Genomic DNA, 16,401 nt, shown 5'->3' with positions numbered 1-16,401 from the left:
TCAAAGTACATGAAAACCATGCACAAGAGCTCAGACCCCTGAGCTGAGCCTCTTACCATCCTTTGTAGTGCCCAGAAGCCACACCCCACACTTTGGGGACCTCTGGTGTAAGCTGATAGGGGGTAAGGATTACGGCTGAAGAATCTAAATAGCAAGTCTGGTTCAACTGCCCATCTCCTCCGCCCTAAATGCACTAGGTGGCCTTAAACAAGCCACTCTCTCTCCCAATCTCAGCTCCTCAACTGCAATATGGGAATAATAAGAATACTTTCTACCACAAAGTCTTGCTGTAAGAATAATAACAAGGTTATTGTTATGTGAAGTTTTTTTCACATTCTCAAAACATTATGAAAATGACAAGGGAGATATCGATGCCTCTTCTCCCCATCCCCATGTCACCTAAGCCTATGAATTAGGCAAGACTGACAGAATGTCTGGTGCAGGTGAGCGAGCATTAGTACGACTGAGTGGCAACTGGACTTCAGGACTCTCTGGTCCTTCTCCAACACTTTCACTACTAAACCACACTGCTTCTGATGATGCATGGTGGTTTCAGAGGATGTAGAGCAGTGTTTCTCAACCAGTGGTACTTGAGGTGATGTCCAGTGGTACCTGTGGGAACCCCAGACCCTGCTGCCTGTCAGCAACACCAGCAACAAACACAACAAGCAGTGGTAGGAAGCTTGGCTCTGTGGGCAGAACCCCACCATGCACTTTGAGCACACTCAAAAAAGCCCTCCCATTCACCTTGAGCATCTTACCAGTGTTTGTTGCATCATGGCTGGCCTCCCAACCTGGAAGTAACTGGTGATGACATCATTGCCAGCTACTTCCAGTGGTACTTCCAATAGGTGGGCCAGGCAAAGTGGTTTGGCGGGGGGCAAACATTGAGAAACGCTGATGAATGGTATATCATTTGAGCCACATCATAGTATGTACTATACATAAACAGCCTCCCCTTATGTTTTCTGTTAGGTAGCTGGTTAAGTTGTATGTAACTGACAGTGTGGAATATGCTTTGAGAGCTTAGGAGAAGTACTAAGTCTGCAATCCTGAGCACTGTTATTTGGGAGTGAGTCCCATTACATACAGCAGGCCATACTTCTGGGTGAACATGCACATGCCCGTGCTCAGGGTTTGGATTGCTATTACTCTGTTATGGGTGGGAACGGTGCAAGGGAACTTCAATACAAGCACAACAAATACACTCTCTTTATTGTGATGTGGATTAGCAACACAGCATTCCAACAAATCTACATGGCCTTGTGGAATTTATATGCCTTGTAGCTTGGTATTTAAAATGATAGCAGGAGTTGCCTTACAAATCCAGTACTGATAGCTCATCCTTATTATTTTAATAATAATAGCAACACTATATGTACACTGGGTTCCTGAGTTACAGGTATCTAACTTATTATGGGTATCCTGAATTATGGACAGCCACATTGGTGCTTTTATGCAGATGCAGTCCATCTGTTCTGGAGCTTTTGAGCGGGTACAACAGCACCAAACCAACCAGAGTTCACTGTTACAACTTACGTCTGTTCTGACTTCCTGACAAACTTCCAAAATAGAATCAGGATGGAAGTTGAGGACTTAGTGCATTGCTTTTCAACAAAACATTCACAAAGTGGTTCATATAGCAAAAGAAATGAGAAAATGCTTCTATGTTGAAAGTGGCAATAATCTACAAAGACAAGGAAAATACCAATATCCAGCTGGTACTTCCAGTATTTATCTAGTTTCACAACCTAACTTGGCTGGGGAAAAGCAGAGATCGGCAAATCCAGCACAGCTTGACTCAGGTCAAGTCAGGAGTCTCTGCTCCCTTTATCTCAACTCAAAACAAATCATAATGGGTGGACTTTCTGAGTCGCCCAGAGCATTTTGGGGACTCTAAAAGACTCAAGTCCAGGGTCTTTTAAGTAAAAAAGTCAGCTGCTGCTCCATAAAAAAAACCTGACCTGCTGCTGGATGTGTGTGTGTGTGTGTGTGTGTGTGTGTGTGTGTGTGAATGCTCTTTAAACACTCCCCTGATGTTCCCATCTTATCTGTAAACAAGGAAGGGTAGGTGGGTGGGATGGACTGTGTGAAAGCAGAGACAGAAGCGGCAAGATGGAGGAGGGTCTCATGCAGCAGCTGGACCGTACAGAGCGAAGCAGACTCATTGGGGCTGCTGTGGCTCTCCCCAAGGTAAGGGAAAGTGATTCCCTTTGCCCCAGGCTTAGCCCCTTTTAGCCCCAAACTCACACTGGATACAGGGCAGGCCTGCTGGCCTTCCTATTCCAGAGCAAGTTAGGATTGTGTTGTAAGTCTCATCACTGTCATTGAGGCTTACTTCCAGGTAAGTGTGGATAGGATTGCATAACCAGCGTTGTTGAAAGTATCATAATATCAAAATTTTCTTGGGCAACTGAATCCTATTGAAATTCCCCTCTGTCAGTGCAACAGGCCAGTATGACTTGTGCTGAATCCCATGGGGGAATTTTGCAGTCTCTTTGAGGTAAGGGGAAATTTCTCCCCTTGCCCCAGGGAAATCCCCAGCTGTTGCAACAAGTTTACTCAGACTTGCACCTGCAAAATTGCCGGCACAAGTCCAAGTGGATCCGTGTCGGTGCATCTGGCTTGGGAAGGGGGATAGGATATGTTTCACACCAGCACCGCTGATCCTGCACCCTCCCAGGATCCAATTCACATTTCTCTTGCCCTCCCAACCTCTTCCTGCCCGTCTGCTAGACGGCGTGGGGTTTATCTGCTCTGGGGCAGACTGAGAACTACATTCGTGCCAGTGGGACAGTGCAGGTCTTCCTGCTGGCACCACTAACGTATGGCTCAGATGAGACCGTGACATTTCTTTGGAGAGAATGAAAACAAATCTTGTGTGAGTTATATCTGTCAGGCACTGTTCAAATGGATAACTCCAAGTATCCCTTTGCCTGTTTCATATCTAGCCCCATGTGTTTATATTATTGCATTATACAGCAGGACTTTATGTTTTGAACCTGTGGCTCCTGCCACATATGTTCCCTGCACACATGCTAAGTGCATTATTGAGACTTTTTAGATGATGCCAAAGGTTAAGCTGTATACGCTCCTGTAATGGTGGCAACAAACAATCAACAATGTGAAATATGTCTTCTGTATATAGTGCAAATTCTGCTAGAAGTAGGCCATAGAAGATTGGACTCACCAAGTGTATGAAAAGGAGATATATAAAGATTGTAAAGAACAAATGTATGAGAGGGGAGAAAGTGACAAGATAAACTCCTTGCTCCTATTCCTAGTCCAACTTTCAAATCCTAAACCCATACCTTGGATGAAAAGAAAGTTGCCACCACATGTGGAATTATTGCAGCACACCATGTATTAAGAGTCCTAATCCTTTAAGCAGGATTGAATGTAAAGATTTTATTTTATTTTTTTCAAACCAAAGAAGATTGGATCAGTCTGTATATGTTTTGAAAGGGAGAATAACTGTGTTTTGTCTTCTCTGGTCATAAAGTTTTCAGGAAGAGGGACCGCTCGCTGAGACCCATTAAAAACCCACAACACACCCGCTCATTCTTTACGTAAGAGTGGAGGCAAAACCAATGTGAGATTCCAAAGGAGAGGGAATTATTATTAGCTAGTAATTAAATAATAGTTCATGTTGCCTTCTTTCACTGGGAATTACATCCTTTTCACCTCTCCACTGCTAGAGCAGAGACATCCATTACGATGAGTAGCTACAACACTTGTCAGATCCAATCAGCGCCAAATGGCTGAAGGCCAACTGACGTGTACTCTCTTAAAGCATGGCTTCTCTTCCCCCAAAAGCCCACTGTCCTTTCACGTGCATGTAACAGTCAGAAGAGATCACATCACACCATGAAGAAAAACAGAAGCATATGGTACTAAGGGGGCCTCTGCAGGAGATGGCTGAAATGCTAAGGCTCACACATCCTAAACTAAATGTATTTTCCAAATACTGGTTTGTGACAGCCCGTCAACAAAACCGCAGGAAGAAGGTAGGGTCTCTCAACGGCTACAGCTACCAACGGTGTCTGGATTTTCGCTTAAATGTTTTATTGTGGTATTAAATGATACACAAGAACATGCCCATTCCAAACCGTTAATTATGCACATGCAGTTGCAAAGTTTGCTTTTGCTGTTTAATACAAAGTCATCATTCCACTCATTCATTCACCTACCTCTGTGGGTTTCCACATGGTGACTGCTGCAAAATTTAAGCCATTGTCCCACTTATATTTAAAAGTATTTGTAAAAACTGCAGTCCTTATGTTTATGTGTAATTCTTTAACTCTCATAGGGTACAAACCATATTGAAGTGAAATATATTCCTAAATGTATGGATGGATATACAGACTGTTCCACATCTATTCCTTTTTATTTCTAATGACAACAACAGCCCAAGAAATTCAGAATCAGGCATGTGCTTATGTACCTTGCAGCAGTCGAATTTTATCAGGTCATAAGTGGAGGAGGATCTTAAAAATATGGAAAAGGCTGTGTTTGTAATTCATAAGTATAACATGTTAAGAAACTAGGGGATTTGTGTAGAAAGGTTTGTCTAACACAGATGCTCCTTGATCCATAAAATGTAACTGAAAGCTATTTCATGAATAGGAATAGTTGATTCTCTTGTTAAATTCCTTGATGTGCTTTTGTGGTGCAATAGGGGGGGTACGATTGGCCCATTAATATCAGTTTGGAATATTTCCCATAATGAATTATCCGAATAACACAGCCAGTTGATTTCAATGAAGTAAACAACATTTGCTACACTGACTTTTGTGTGTATGTGTGATTGCTGCTTTTATTGAACAAGGTTTGTATTGACTGAATTTTGCACTAATCCAGCAACGGAAAGAAACAATGTAATGAACCAAATATTTGAAGTCTCATGTCTTCTATGTGATTGTTTACAACCTGATTTGTACTTGAGTTGTCCCTTGAACAGCAATTAATCTTTTTCTTACATAGGATAATGTGTGTACTTGGCCCAGGGTTTGCCATGAGCTTTAATGACTGCTTTTAATTTGACTAAACAGAAGCAAGTCACATATTGAAAAACAGCGTTGTGGCAGGTCCATAATTTTCAAGAAGATTTTCCTGCCTGCAAGACGTAGTAGAGGATGCCATCCCAAACTGGGTTTGCAGCAAAAGCTATCAGTGGGATCATTCTGGTAGGAAAACAGCTGGTAAAAAGGCACAAAGTGATTCCAAGAAAAATTAGCAAGGGCAAAACAAATGGCTGCATCAGAGTCCTCTTTCCAATTTGTTTGCTTCATCTTGCTAAAATAAAAATTTAGATGCAGGGACACAAAAGTAATTTCATAAATAAGATGTTGGTGCTTCTACACGTTAAGTGTTCAAGGGCAGATTAATAGCAAAGGAAAATTTTTCAGTCTCTTTCATAGTTAAGCTAAACATTAGGCAATAGCTCCAGAAATCATTTAACAGCCCAATTCTACCCAACTCCCCTTGCAGCAAAGCAGAGGTGCCAACATGGTGCCCGCTGCATCCTGCAGGGCCTTTTTGGCCTCTAGAGGCCTATGTTTGTTCCCATGTCCTGGGGAAGGCCCCTGCCAGCCTGGTGGATCTATTTGGACCAGCGCCAGCTGTGTAACTATGTAGCTAGTGCATGTCCGTTTGGATCCATGAAGGCAGATAGGGCCTGGGAATGAGGGGTAGGAAGGATGGCAGATGGGACTGGGAAGGGGGCAGGTTTGGCGGCAGTGTCATTCACTGAATCCTAACCCACTTCCCCAGCCTGACATGGATTCAAGCAGACTTGTGCTAGCAATATCGGCACGGGGTTACCCCAGTGCAATGGAACAAATGTTCCCTTATCCCAAGGAGGTATCTGGAGGCTGAAAAGCCTCCATAGGATACCATGGACACCATGCTGGTGCTGCTGCATTGCCACACAGGGAGTTATGATGGGCTGTAAGTTTTATTTTGATTTGGGGACAAGCGACAATATGATCCTGCATGCTCTTCTTTCTGCACCCATCACTCTCCTACATCTTCTTGGCTGTCTTCTGTTGCCTTTTGGGCATTAGTGTTTCAAGAGCAAGGAAGAAGCCCAAAACAATGTCAGCCACTCATGAAGTGGCATTTTTGTCACCCAATCCCAGCAGGGCAGGCAAAACTTGAAAATTAACTTCTCCCTAAAATGATGCACTTACTAAAATATTAAGTGCAATTACACAGTCAACTAGTAATATTAAAACCTACTTGCAAATATTATTAGTATTTATTTTTAATAAACTCAAATGAAAACAAGCCAACCAGCTCAAAATTGCATGCCAAACAAAGGCAAAGAGGGAAACAATTATCTCAGTAAAAAGCGGGGGGAGCAACACATCTCAGGCAACACATCCCTTTCATCTTAAATATTCTTTCCCTCTTTTTAAAATCAAACTAAAACGAAACAGAATGAGACAACAGGCAAAAACTTGGCAAAACAAAGGAAAACCTAGAGAAAAAGTACCCCAAAAGTAACGTAATTTATATATATATATATATTGTTGGCATCCTTCAGTCTCGGAAGACTATGGTGTCGCGCTCTGAATGGTGGTTCTGGAACAGAGTGTCCTCTCCAGTGCGCGAAGCCTGGGTAAAGTAGGTATGGAGGATAGGCTGTTACCCATGCAGCAAATCCCCCCTCTCCATGTCGCTGGAATGGTCCAATGGAAAGGCAGAGGCCAATATGGTTGGTTCCAGCGGCGTCGCAGGAGTTGCCAGAACGTGACTGTGTTCAGCCACGAACTGCCTCAGGGACTCCGGCTCCGGATTTTGCCTCGAGGTTGACTCCTGAAGCCTTTTCCATAACTGGATGTAGCCACAAGGCAGTGGAGGTTTGGGGTCAGAGTTTTCCTTCTCTCAGATGAGCTGCCTTCCCAGGCTGACGAGTCCCATCGACCCGGTGGCTGTTTAGTTGCCTCTTACGACAAGTACAGCCAAACTGAGGGCCTATTCTTAGCCCCAGCCCCCAGGATATATATATATATGACATTAGGTGGCTAATGTCAGCCACCTAAGCTAGTCTCAAAAATATGAAAGGTGGCAAGGGATCCTCAGACAGGCCTATAAACTGCCAGAATGCCTCAAAATTGCTCAAGACTGCTCAAGCCAAAGAACGCTGAGCCTGCAAGCAAAAATGCTGACTAATGGCCACCGAAGCTCTGCCCCTGAAATCCAGAGCATTGGCAGGTTGCCTGGATCTTCCTACCTTTGCCTTGCATTATGGCAGGGCCAGGCAAGGAATGCTTCCCCACGTGCAGGAGAGGTGGAGGGTCAGCATTCTCCCTCAGTTTCATCATCTGCAGAATGGGATCATGACATGGTCAAACCTTGGTAAAATGTTTTTAAGTTACCTCCCACCAGTGGCGTCGCTAGGGGGGTGCGGGAGGTGTGTTATAACAAAAGGTACAGCCAAAAACATTGGGGGCGGGGTGATGGTACATCACCACGCACACCTGGGGCGTTGCCCCGCCCACTACATGGGGTGATGCGCAGGCCTCCTGCACCGGGTGACGCGAATCCTAGTGATGCCACTGCCTCCCGCTATGCTGAACTGAACTCAGGGATCACCTGGGACAGTGAGGGCATAGTGTGCAGTCAACGGTTTCTTGTCAACTTCAGTGCCTAGGTTTGGGCCCCCAAGTGAGATCAAGATCGGCAGATGAAAAGCCTGATGTATAATTATAACATATCGTTGTATTTTCTAATAGTTATGAAATATTTACCCCCGGCATGCCTTTTATCAATAAAATAAATGAAATTAAGGGATCTGGTCTAATTAATTATGTACTTTACTTGCCATTTCCCCACCCCCCGCTGCTCTCACTTGACAGGTAAATTGTTGAAGACAGAGGACTTATTAGAGATTTTATATCCAGCCTATGAGGATTTGGACTGATTCCATTGAGCAGGTTCAGGTCAACTCCAGTCCCTGCCTTCAAAGCATCATGGGTGTCTCTGAGCAGCACTGGAAGCTTGTTCTGGCAGAGAGCCAGGCTTCAAAAGCCTTTTCACTGTGCAGTCAGTGACTCACTAATGGGCAACTGCAGGCTTTCTGATTTCTTTCTCATTTCATGTGTTCATTTGACATAAATTTAATTAAACCAAATCTGGTGTTAAGGCAAGGAGAGATAAAAGTGATATGGCACAAATTAAAGAGCTGTGAAAGATACAGGAAACATGATATTTTTTCCCCCTGTTTCTGTAAAATATTGTCGATTTCAGTAAGCTCACTATACATTCCATCTGGAAAGAAAAAAAAAGAAAAAGAGAAAAAATATATAGCTATGCATTATTAAGAATAATGTGCATCCAGGGTTAGATGAAGGTCTCGGCCCCTTATTCTCTGTAGTAAAACCTTTCAGAAAATTCTGAGGCTTCCTTTCATAGTCACACTTCAGGTAGTCACCTCTTCACAGGATATGAGACAAGTTTGCCCTCTCTCTCATTTGCCCTATCCAGAGCCACCTCAAAAGCAGGCAACAGCAGACACATGAAAAGAGCACATATTAAATAAAAAAAAATCAGCATTTTTGAAAGGCTTCTTTTGGTTTTTTTTTTTTTTAAACTTAAGGCTACAGAGGTGATAGAGAAAATGAAAAAGATCATGCTGTTAAAGAGGTTTCATTTAATTGCTTTGAAAGTTGCATTAGGGAAACATCCAGCTTCCCTTTTTTTTCTCTTGAAACATCTCTCTCTCTCTCTCTCTCTCTCTCTCTCTCTCTCTCTCTCTCTCTCTCTCTCTCTCTCTCTCTCATTATTATTATTAAAAAGAAAGCTCCATCTGGAAATGCATGAATGTGAACTGAAAGGGTATTTGCGACTGCGACACCAAGATATTCTGAATCGATAATGCTCAAAGAACTCCAATACTATCACTTCATAAGCACTATATTTAAGTTGTGAGTATTAAAGATTTAAGCACCGCAGGGAAAGACACTGGAAAGAGCCTTTCGTGCCCAATGTACACTGGAGCTGGGAAAAGGCAGTGCTCTTTGGGTCGGCTCAATCTGGATAGTCCCTTTATGTCATTGAGGAGTTTTTTCATATGCCCAGTGATGAAAGTGGGATACATTGGGGGGGGGGGAGAAACTCCCAGGGTGTAGGTTGGAGCTCCCACTTCAGTGATGAATGCCAATTAAATGTTTTGCCAATATTCTATAACTGTTAGTTCTTACTCACTCACACCACTGCATGAGATAAATTTTCTAGAAAGAGTGCTACTGATCCATACACATTAGTTTGCCTTTAGAAGTTCCTTCTGACACAATCTCACTTCTTCTGTTTTGCCCTCATACACCATGGGACAAGGCATATGAACCGTAAATGGGTGAACTTCGCACACACACACACACATACACCCTGCAGGAGGTTCTAAGTCTTCCAGCACTCACTCCTTAATGTGGACTGAGGAAGATCTGAATTGTATCCCCCTCCCCCCAGACTTTGTAATAATTGCTGAAGGGCAGGAACCATGTGCCGAGCAGCCCCTGGAGATCATGTTTGTTCCCCCTTTGACCAATCCACTTGCCACATTTGTATTGGCAACCTTCAGTCTCGAAAGACTATGGTATCGCGCTCTGAAAGGTGGTTCTGGCACAGCGTCTAGTGTGGCTGAAAAGGCCAATCCGGGAGTGACAATCCCTTCCACACCGGGAGCAAGTGCAGTCTGTCCCTGGTCTGTCTCCCTGGCTATGGGCCTTCCTTCTTTGCCTCTTAGCCTCAGACTGTTGGCAAAGTGTCTCTTCAAACTGGGAAAGGCCATGCTGCACAGCCTGCCTCCAAGCGGGCCGCTCAGAGGCCAGGGTTTCCCACTTGTTGAGGTCCATCCCTAAGGCCTTCAGATCCCTCTTGCAGATGTCCTTGTATCGCAGCTGTGGTCTACCTGTAGGGCGCTTTCCTTGCACGAGTTCTCCATAGAGGAGATCCTTTGGGATCCGGCCATCATCCATTCTCACGACATGACCAAGCCAACGCAGGCGTCTCTGTTTCAGCAGTGAATACATGCTAGGGATTCCAGCACGTTCCAGGACTGTGTTGTTTGGAACTTTGTCCTGCCAGGTGATGCCGAGGATGCGTCGGAGGCAGCGCATGTGGAAAGCGCTCAGTTTCCTCTCCTGTTGTGAGCGAAGAGTCCATGACTCGCTGCAGTACAGAAGTGTACTCAGGACGCAAGCTCTGTAGACCTGGATCTTGGTTTGCCACATACATACTTGCAAATTGGGACCTATCTGGTTAAAAAAAGCCCTCACCAGGAGCAAATGAGTTTAAGAGTTTAAGAGCAAAAAAATCTCCAGTCCTAAACTGGACCAGGGCTGGCGCCAAACCCTAGTGCCCGTGCTGGGTATTGTAAATGTGCCATAAAGTACATTTACAGCACCCAGTGAGCAGGGAGAGCTGGCACTGGGCCCATGCCAGTCAGGCACTGGGCTCAGTGCCAGCAGGAAGAGGACACACTGCCGCTGGAGTAAGTGCAACCACTGGGTGGCAGTGTGGCCTCTAAGGGGTGGGGGGGTAGGCTAGGGGGAGGAACTAGGGAAGGAGAGGGGTGGAATCAGCAGAGCTCCTGAACTCTGTGTTGAGCTGGAAGGCCTGATACGGAGTCTCTCAAGTCTGCTCCGGCAAAACAGCTGAATCCAAGTAGGTCCATGGGGGATCAGGGAGCAGCAGAGTAGGAAAACAAAATATTTCCTTACTAACCACTCTGTTGCCTCCTAAACCCCAGTCAGCCAATGGGATGCAACAGATAACAACAACAACAACAACAACAACAACAACAACAACAACAACAACAACAACAACAACAGATATTTATATACCGCCTTTCTTGGGCTTTATTCAAGACTTTATTCAAGGCGGTTTACATAGGCAGGCTGTTATTTAAATCCCTTATTAAATAGGGATTTTTACAATTTGAAAGAAGGTTCTTTCTTTCAAGAACCACTACATTCAGGTGTTTCATTCCGATCTGGCTTCACATTCTGGCCTCCATCCTCCCACGCTCAGAGCAGATGGAATGGCTCGGCTTCAGCTTGTCAGCTGCTTCAAGGTCGCACGGTGCCGGTGGCCTCGAACTGGCGACCTTGTGGATGTTATCTTCAGGCAGACGGAGGCTCTACCCTCTAGACCAGACCTCCAGACCTCATAAGAACATAAGAACATAAGAACAGCCCCACTGGATCAGGCCATAGGCCCATCTAGTCCAGCTTCCTGTATCTCACAGCGGCCCACCAAATGCCCCAGGGAGCACACCAGATAACAAGAGACCTCATCCTGGTGCTCTCCCCTACATCTGGCATTCTAACTTAACCCATTCCTAAAATCAGGAGGTTGCGCATACACATCATGGCTTGTACCCCATAATGGATTTTTCCTCCAGAAACTCGTCCAATCCCCTTTTAAAGGCGTCTAGGCTAGACGCCAGCACCACATCCTGTGGCAAGGAGTTCCACAGACCGACCACGCGCTGAGTAAAGAAATATTTTCTTTTGTCTGTCCTAACCCGCCCAACACTCAATTTTAGTGGATGTCCCCTGGTTCTGGTATTATGTGAGAGTGTAAAGAGCATCTCCCTATCCACTCTGTCCATCCCCTGCATAATTTTGTATGTCTCAATCATGTCCCCCCTCAAGCGTCTCTTCTCTAGGCTGAAGAGGCCCAAACGCCGTAGCCTTTCCTCATAAGGAAGGTGCCCCAGCCCCGTAATCATCTTAGTCGCTCTCTTTTGCACCTTTTCCATTTCCACTATGTCTTTTTTTGAGATGCGGCGACCAGAACTGGACACAATACTCCAGGTGTGGCCTTACCATCGATTTGTACAACGGCATTATAATACTAACCGTTTTGTTCTCAATACCCTTCCTAATGATCCCAAGCATAGAATTGGCCTTCTTCACTGCCGCCGCACATTGGGTCGACACTTTCATCGACCTGTCCACCACCACCCCAAGATCTCTCTCCTGATCTGTCACAGACAGCTCAGAACCCATCAGCCTATATCGAAAGTTTTGATTTTTTGCCCCAATGTGCATGACTTTACACTTACTGACATTGAAGCGCATCTGCCATTTTGCTGCCCATTCTGCCAGTCTGGAGAGATCCTTCTGGAGCTCCTCACAATCACTTCTGGTCTTTACCACTCGGAAAAGTTTGGTGTCGTCTGCAAACTTAGCCACTTCACTGCTCAACCCTGTCTCCAGGTCATTTATGAAGAGGTTGAAAAGCACTGGTCCCAGGACAGATCCTTGGGGCACACCGCTTTTCACCTCTCTCCATTGTGAAAATTGCCCATTGACACCCACTCTCTGCTTCCTGGCCTCCAACCAGTTCTCAATCCACGAGAGGACCTGTCCTCTAATTCCCTGACTGTGGAGTTTTTTCAGTAGCCTTTGGTGAGGGACCGTGTCAAACGCCTTCTGAAAGTCCAGATATATAATGTCCACGGGTTCTCCCGCATCCACATGCCTGTTGACCTTTTCAAAGAATTCTATAAGGTTTGTGAGGCAAGACTTACCCTTACAGAAGCCATGCTGACTCTCCCTCAGCAAGGCCTGTTCGTCTATGTGTTTTGAGATCCTATCTTTGATGAGGCATTCCACCATCTTACCCGGTATAGATGTTAGGCTGACCGGCCTATAGTTTCCCGGGTCCCCCCTCTTTCCCTTTTTAAAAATAGGCGTGACATTTGCTATCCTCCAATCTTCTGGTACCGTGGCCGTTTTGAGGGACAAGTTGCATACCTTAGTCAAGAGATCTGCAACTTCATTCTTCAATTTCTTAATAACCCTTGGGTGTATGCCATCAGGGCCCGGTGACTTATTGATCTTTAATTTATCAATGAGGTCTGAAACATCTTCTCTTTTAACCTCTATCTGACTTAACTCCTCGGTCAGGAGGGGCCGTTCGGGCAGCGGTATCTGCCCGAGGTCTTCTGCCGTGAAGACAGATGCAAAGAACTCATTTAATTTCTCTGCCATCTCTAAGTCTCCTTTTATCTCCCCTTTCCCTCCCTCACCATCCAGAGGGCCAACCGCTTCTCTGGCGGGTTTCCTGCTTCTAACATATTTGAAGAAGCTTTTATTATTCCCCTTAATGTTGCTGGCCATGCGTTCCTCATAGTCTCGCTTGGCCTCCCCTATCACCTTCTTACATTTCTTTTGCCACAGTTTATGTTCCTTTTTATTCTCTTCATTAGGGCAAGACTTCCATTTACGGAAGGAAGCTTCCTTCTAATATTATTAATTATTAATATTATAAATATTAACAGTATTTATATACCGCTTTTCAACAAAAGTTCACAAAGCGGTTTACAGAGAAAAATCAAATAAATAATGACATTTAGTTCTGCAGCATCACACTGGCTAGCTGAGCTAGGATTGGACCCTAAGTCTCTTGGATTAGAGTTATTTTCAAGTGCTTGGCTGTCTGTCTTTGGACTAGACTAGAGAACTAATTTACAGCCCAATCCTGAGCTGCCCGGAGCTCCCGGACCGGGGGCTCTACGGAGGGCTGTCGCCCGATCTTGCGCCTCCTGTGCTACTGCAGGAGGCTCCTCGGGAGAAGGGGATGTTCGTCCCCTTCCCCTGAGTAAGGGAAGCAGCCCCGCAATGGGGCTATTCACTTTAGGGCTGACCAAAAGGTTGGCGCTAAAGTAAAGGCGCTTGTGTAGGGCGAGCAGCCCTGCACAAGCACCTAGGATCCTGCGGAGCTCAGCTCCGTGGATTCACCTCTCCCCCTCCACCTGACGCCCCTGGCCATGCTTCCCCCCTCCCCGGAACACTTCCCCCATGTCCCTGTCCACGCCCTCGCCCCCCAATCCGCAGTCCGGGAGACCGTGGAGCTGTGGAACCCGGGCAGGCGCTGGGCTAGGTATGGTGGGAGCCTGGCGGTGAGCACCGCAAATGTGCCTTATGGCACGTTTGCGACTGAGGTCTGCGGCATGGAGCCGTGCCATGGACCTCAGGATGGGCTCTTAATTATTACTGTGAGGGCATATCTGCTGTACGCACCTCTGTTTTGTAACAGTGTACCTGACATAGACTTCTTCCAAAGAATCTTGGGAACTGTAATTTGGGGGCTGCAAATTCTGTTATTGAGGCTCAGAACAACTCATAGAACTCCGGTTTCCAGGTTTCCTGTGGACAAGGTACACTCTGTGGTGTACTTTACCCTGGCTGCATTTGTTTTTCAAATAGAAAACAGCAGGAAGTTATGTTGCCTGTAGCATACTTCTAGCTTGATTAGAAGACAAATGACAAAGTGGCATTAAGTCATAGAACTCAAATGTGTGGAGCTCAAAATACCTAATGTATGGAGGCCACCATGTTTCTGTCAGTAGAATTTGAATGCATGGAGGCCGCCACCTTTAATAGCTTTGAGCTCAAAGGAAAAATAGTTAACATGGCAAGTGTGCAAGAATCTGAAAAATGAATGCAACCCTCCTGTGCTAGAAGGAGAAATAAGAAAGCTCTCTAGCACTTCTAAAACGGACACAGCCATCATATGGCTTTAGGATCAATTGTTAACAATAGTGTGTTGTCTGCCCACACTATTCTCCTACGAATCTACAAATTGAAATTGTATGAACAGATACCACAGTTGCCCTTGCAGCCATTCAACAGTAATTAGCAGGTGACCTAATGGTAGTAGTGTCACTTGTTTGAATTTTCAGTCAGGAATGGTGTTTTAAACATACAAACACCCATTATCTTAGTGCCAAACGCCACTGGCCATGCGTCATTGCTGCTGATGGTTCTTGTATGCGCAGAAGGGAAAGCCAAAGTTTTCTGGACGGATTATTTATTGCAAATCATTTGCTCAGCTTACCAAATCACCTCCCTCCCTCCCCCCTCCTGCAACATCACAATGCATTGAGCTTCTTTGAGTCTGGTCTTGGGGATGCACCCATCTGACAGATAAAGCAGTTGAACTGCGCTGATGAGCTCCAAAGAGAGCCAAACATCTGTCCACATTTTGCTGCTGCCTGTTCCCTGCAGACATTTATGCATTAAGTCTGTTTATCAGACAACACTTTGTCTAAGCCAAGATACAGTCAGCCGTCATAATAGGATATATCTCTAATATGGGAATATGAATGAATGCTACTTTGATAAAGACTTTCATCGCAGAATATGACCACCGCCATTTGGCTTATCTTCTGGATCATGAGATGTTTTTCATCATTTTTAAAGATGTCCCCTTGAAAGAATAATATGCCACTTGATGGCATGTGGAAAGCAGAATTCTTTTCCAGTTTAAACTGCATTTTCTTGTGTCCCAGTCCAAGATTACAGAGATCCTTTTGGACAAATAGCTAAGAAATCTGTGTGCACAGAGAAGATTTTGAAACTCTTACTCTGTTAAGAGAGTCATGATAGCACTTTATTAAGATTACTTCCATATAATGCATCTTAAAGACTCTTTAAAGCAGGACAGTGGAGTAACCTGTCTAATAATAATAATAATAATAATAATAATAATAATAATAATAATAATAATAATAATGTAAAACTGACATTTTGTGTGGTGATCCATCAGAACAAGCTATGTGCAGAAATCTATTTCTTTAAACCAGGGGTGTCCAAAGTTTTTGACAGGAGGGCCACATCATCTCTCTGACACTGTGTTGGGGGCCGGGGGGAAAAAGAATTTACATTTAAAATTTGAATAAATTTACATAAGTTTACATAAATGAATACATTAAAGATGAACTTATATGAATGAATGCAGGCCTTGCAATAGCTCCAGGCCTATAAAAGGCCTTGCACAAAGCAAGGCTAGCCTTTCCTTTGCTGCCACTACTGCATCACAGACGTGAAACAGCAAGCAATGGAGGAAGCCCTCATCCCACAGCTCACGCGAGAGGTCAAACAGTCGCCCTCACACTGAGAGCAGTTGTGTTGGGCCAGTGAGGGCTCCAACAAATCTCCTGAGGGCCAGAGGCTCATTGGAGACTGGAGGCTCCCTGAGAGCCGCATTGAGAAGCCTCAAAGGCCACAAGTGGCCCCAGGGCCGGGGTTTGGGCACCCCTGCTTTAAACAGAATCACTATCCAAAATTGAGATCATGACCAATCAGACAGATAGTGTTGGTAGTGGGGTCAGCACAGAACTGACACAAGCAGGGATCACTTGTTGAGGGGGGAGGGAACTGAAGGCAAGAGCTGACTGGAACTGTCAGAGAGGACTGTGCCCATCCATTAAGCAGTGGGGTGGGTTGTGGTGGGAATAGTTCTTTTTGCAGATCTATTACCTACAAATGAGCGACTCTACAAGGCCTGGGAAATAAGAGGTGATCTGTTGACACACATTTCATGCTCGGATTCAGTCATTCCTGGGTCACACTTATATACATTTCCATGATTTGGTGAGAGGCC

This window comes from Tiliqua scincoides, chromosome 2, assembly GCF_035046505.1.
Source record: "Tiliqua scincoides isolate rTilSci1 chromosome 2, rTilSci1.hap2, whole genome shotgun sequence".
Taxonomy (NCBI): Eukaryota; Metazoa; Chordata; class Lepidosauria; order Squamata; family Scincidae; genus Tiliqua; species Tiliqua scincoides.
This window is presented reverse-complemented; position numbering follows the sequence as displayed.